The following is a 5,362-nucleotide window of genomic DNA, read 5'->3' as shown; positions in this document are numbered from 1 at the left end:
GAGATGGTGCAGGCCGGGCAGAGGGACCCCCCAGCCTGTGCACAAATTTTGTGTACTGGGCCTCTAGTATACTAATATTATCCCCAGTTTAGTAATGCACAAAAGAAAGGCTTTGTATAGGAATAGGTCTTTTTCAGGATTTTACTCTAAAAATCCCCAACTTAACTTTTTTTCGTAGCTGACTGCTCTCACTGCCCATTCTGAAACATAACCATGACCTGGTTTCCTCTCCTGGCCTCAGCTTTACCATCTCTTAGATGAGACCATTTGCATTCGCTCATTTAAAAGAGACAAATAAAGATTGCCATTTCCAGTATGGTTGAGTGACTCCTATTTGACCAACTCTACCACAGATAACAACTATAAACTCTGGAGAAAAATATAAAAAACTAGAGGCCCGATGCATGAAATTCATGCAAGAGTAGGCCTTCCTTCCCCAGGCTGCTGGCACTGGCTTCCCTCTGGCACCCAAGACCCAGGACTGGGCTTCAGTCACAGCCCCAGCTTTGTCTGGAAGGCATCCGGTCAATTAGCATATTACACTTTTATTATTATAGATAACTACCTGGAGGTAGTGGAGAGTGACCAGAAATGGCAGATACTAGAAGGGAGTCAACTTGTGGAAGACAAGACGATCACTGGTGAATTCTCAGCTCACAAGTTTAGTCTGAATGAAAGGGGGCAGCAATAGAATTTGGGGTACCAGCTAGTATTGTAAGAAACATGAATCATGCTCTGTTAACCATGATTGTTTTACTCTGATTAAAGAAGGCACATTCCACGCTGGCTGGAGCTGACCTGGAGATGCAGCCCTTCCTTCCCATTTAGAGCTGCCTATTATCTTGGACAGATTAACCACTGTGCTGCAGAAAACAGAATCCCAGCCCTTTGAAGACCCTTTCCCTTTTTTCACACCCGCAGGCCTTTGCAGACCTCCAGCCTGCTTACCTGTTAACTTCCCATCTGGCACTCCCTTTGGCTGTTTCCCCATGTAACCCCAGCCCTTGCATATCACTAAGCCCTTTGAAGACCCCCTAGTCCTTTTGCATTTGTGCAAACTGCCCTTTTGCTTACTTTTCCTTTGTGCTTTTGCTATATAAGCAACTGGTTTATGGTAAGCTGCAAAGCAGATTTCCGTGGATGACCTGCTGCTCTCCCATACTGCCGGCAGTATTGGAATAAATGCTCATATACGATTCAACCCTGTCTCTGCTTATTTGGCTCGAGTAATGACAGGCAGCACAGACCCATTGTTTGTCTGGTGACATGAAGGCAGGTCACAGTCACTGTTGTGCCAGACAAATAAAACTGCTGAAACATACAAAGTGTTACTGCCCTAAATGACCAGAGGACAGAATTTGGGGTAACAATACCTGCCAGAAAGTGGGGGTTGAAATTTGAGAAAGGAGAGAGACACAGAGAAGTTCCTCCAAATTCTATGTATAAACTGCCCAAATATTTAGCTGACCTCCAAGTAGCTCAGCTAAGGCTAAAGGAACTGAACTGAGAATTGAGTGCAATCTACTATGTGGGTGCAGAGTGGATGGGAGACTTTGCATTTGATGCCACCCAAGTTATGAGCCTGCTAAAATAAAAATAAAAATTAACACTGTTCCTATTATAACACTAGAGGCCCAGTGCACAAATTCATGCATGGGTGGGGTCCAGCTGGCCAGGCCCCAATCAAGGCGGATTGGGGCTGGGCCTGTCAGGAGGAGGAGAAGATGGGAGGTTGGCCAGCAGCCCTGCCCCCAATTGGGGTGTGGGGACTGATTGGGGGTGGGGCTGGCCATGGGGAGGGACTGTGGGTGGTGGGCCAACCAGCCCCTCCCCTGAATGGAGTAGGGGGGTCAATCAGGGGTCAGTGGCTATGGGAGGGGCTGTGGGAGGTTGGCCAGAAGCCCCACTCCCAATTGGTGTGTGTGTGGGGGGGGGGCGATCGGGGGTGGAGGTGGCTGGGGGGAGGGCCATGGGCCTATCGGGGTGGTGGGAGCCCATTGGGGATAGGATCAGCTGGGGGGAGGGGCTGCAGGTGGTTAGCTGGTTGGCCCTGCCCCCTATTGGGGTAAGGGGTGGCAATCAGGGATGGGGCCAGCTGGGAGGAGGGACTGTGGGCTGATTGGGGTGGTGGGGGCCCAACAGGGGTAGGGTCTGCCAGGGGGAGGGGTTGCAGGAGGTTGGCTGGCCAGCCCGGCCCCCTATTGGGGTAGGAGGGGCAAACAGGGGCAGGGCCGGCCAGGGGGAGGGGCTGCGGGAGGTTGTCTGGCTGGCTCTACCCCCTGATCGGACCATTCGCTGGCCGCAGTGGGCGTCATAGCGACAGGTCATTCTGGTTGTTATGGCGTTACGGTTGCTGGCTTTTTATACGTATAGATGATCCAGAGTGTTTACAATCTATCATTCATGATGTGCAGCATATATTAAAAACTACCTGACTATAAAGAACAGGAAAAAGAGACCTACAGTGGAGAGAACACGTTTGGCTTCTGGGGGCCAGTGCTGGGCTAGGTGCACTGCACCTGCTTGAGTATCTTGTCAATAGCCAGCCATTTTCAGTTACTACACCAGAGCCTCTTCTCATAGACTTATTAGCGCATTTGTAACTGGATTGATTTCTTAATATAATGGAAGGTTTTTGTCTCCTTAGACTGGTAAGTTATACAGAGTTTTATTTTGAGTTTTTCTTTTTGTGCTCTGTCCTCATGGCTATACTCTCCAGAGAACTCGTTCCTCTAGGAATCATATTTAATGAAGATATTTCCATATTGAAGTGAGGTAGGTGGGGTATTAAAGTGAAAGGGAGGGGGACAATGCATTTTATTCTGGACTATATTTGAAGTGTTAGATGGCTAAGTATTAAAAGCATTCAAATTAAATCCTTAGCTTTACTAGATTTTGCCAATGGCCAATCATGTTGGACTGAGCTGATCTGTTCCTCTTTCTGAAACTATTAAGGTAAGTAATTAACAATAAAACTTCCTGTTATAAAGTCAATAATAATAATAATAATAATAATAATAATAATAATAATAATAAAGCCCAGAAATTCTGTGAAGCTTAGTAAACGCCATGCAGGATAAATGCAATGAAACTACACCTAGGCACATCAGAGTCAAACTGCTAAAAACAACATATTACATACAGGAGAGCATTAGAAACCATCAATGCCAGAGACAGTATTACTATATCTTGGAAGAACTGAGGGGAAAAGAAATTATCCATCTAGATTTCTAAACCCAGTGAAAATATTATTTAAAAATGCAGAAAAGAGAGATATATTTTTTAATTTAATAAATCTTTATTGTTCAGATTATTACAATTGTTTCTCCTTTTTCCGCCCCATAGCTCCCCTCCACCCGGTTCCCACCCCACCCTCTGCCCTTACCTCCCTCCCACTGTCCTCATCCATAGGTGTACGATTTTTGTCCAGTCTCTTCCCGTATACCCCACACCCCTTCCCCCCTGAGAATTATCAATCCACTCCCATTCTATGCCCCTGATTCTATTATATTCAACAGTTTATTCTGTTCCTCAGATTTTTAATTCACTTGATTTTTAGATTCACTTGTTGTTAGATATGTATTTGTTGTTCATAATTTTTATCTTTACTTTTTTCTTCTTCCTCTTCTTAAAGAATACCTTTCAGCATTTCATATAATACTGGTTTGGTGTTGATGAACTCCTTTAGCTTTTTCTTATCTGTGAAGCTCTTTATCTGACCTTCCATTCTGAATGATAACTTTGCTAGGTAGAGTAATCTTGGTTGTAGGTTCTTGCTATTCATCACTTTGAATATTTCTTGCCACTCCCGTCTGGCCTGCATAGTTTCTGTTGAGAAATCAGCTGACAATCGTATGGGTGCTCCCTTGAAGGTAATTAACTGTTTTTCTCTTGCTGCTTTTAATATTCTCTCTTTGTCTTTTGCCCTTGACATTTTAATTATGATGTGTCTTGGTGTGATCCTTTTTGGATTCTTTTTGTTTGGGGTTCTGTGTGCTTCCTGGACTTGTAAGTCTATTTCTTTCACCAGGTGTGGGAAGTTTTCAGTCATTATTTCTTCAAATAGGTTTTCAGTATCTTGCTCTCTCTCTTCTAGCACCCCCATAATTCTGATGTTGGTACACTTGAAGTTGTCCCAGAGGCTTCTTACACCATCTTCAAATTTTTGGATTCTTTTTTCTTTTTGCTTTCCTGGTTGAGTGTTTTTTGCTTCTTTGTATTTCAAATCTTTGCCTTGATTCTTGTGTTCCTCTAGTATGCTGTTGGGTCTCTGTATAATATTTTTTATTTCAGTCAGTGTATGTTTAATTTCTAGTTGGTCCTTTTTCATATCCTCGAGGGTCTCATTGAATTTATGGGCCTTTTCTAGGAAATTCTTGAAAAACCTTATAACCGTGGTTTTGAACTCTATATCCAGTCATTTGTTTTCCTCCATTTCTTTCCTTTGTGATCTGTTTCTTTGTCTCCGCATTTTCGTTGCTTCCCTGAGTTGGTAGGGTGGCTTTGTGTGCTAGGTGTCCTATATGGGCCAGTGGGTCGGCCTCCCAGTTACCTGAGGTGGACACTCTTGGTGCACCCCTTTGTGGACTGTGTGTACAGCCTTGTTGTAGTTAAGTCTTGATTGTTGTTGGTGTCACTGGGAGGAATTGACCTCCAGGCCAATTGGCTGTGAGGACCCGCTGTTTCTATAATGGAAGAACTGCTGTGCTGGAGACACGCTTAGGGGGCAGGACTTGCTTCCGTGGGGCTTTGGTGCTCACTGAGTCTGCCTCTTGAATGTGTCACTTATGGATGTGAGTAGTTGAAATCTGGTGTCTCACACTGACCACTAGATACACTGGCTTCTGGATCTCCAATGGGATGCTGCTCAGCTACTGTCTGAGGCCACCCAGCAGGAGGTACAGTGAGAACTACAGTTTTCTCCTCTTTGCTTGGGGTTTGGAGGTTTTGGAGCTGTCTGACCAGAGCTGCAGTTTGTTAGGTTAAGCTGTGATATGGCAGGCCATTTATATGCAAAAGCCGCTGCTTGGAGCTTGGGTGGGTTTGTAGATTGTTCGGGGCGGGGTCTCAGGGAGTCACTAGGCTAGGGCATGGCAAACAGTGATGGCTGCCAGTCAGCCATCTCTGCGTTTCCATGTTTCTGCGTCCCTGTGTCTCACGCCCCAGTGCAGTAAACAATGATTGCTGGGCGCACCTCTGCAAGAAAGTCACCCTCACTTTCTGACCCAATGGCTGACAGTCTAGCTTCTCCCCGTAGGAGTTTGGGTCCCCAGCGTCTCCCCAGAAACTGGAGTTCAGAGTAATCTGGAGCTTGTCTTCCTTCAGGTTGAAAGAAGCAGCACACCCAGACACCCGCCGCCAG

Source organism: Plecotus auritus, assembly GCF_963455305.1.
Source record: "Plecotus auritus genome assembly, chromosome: 7".
NCBI lineage: Eukaryota > Metazoa > Chordata > Mammalia > Chiroptera > Vespertilionidae > Plecotus > Plecotus auritus.
This window is presented reverse-complemented; position numbering follows the sequence as displayed.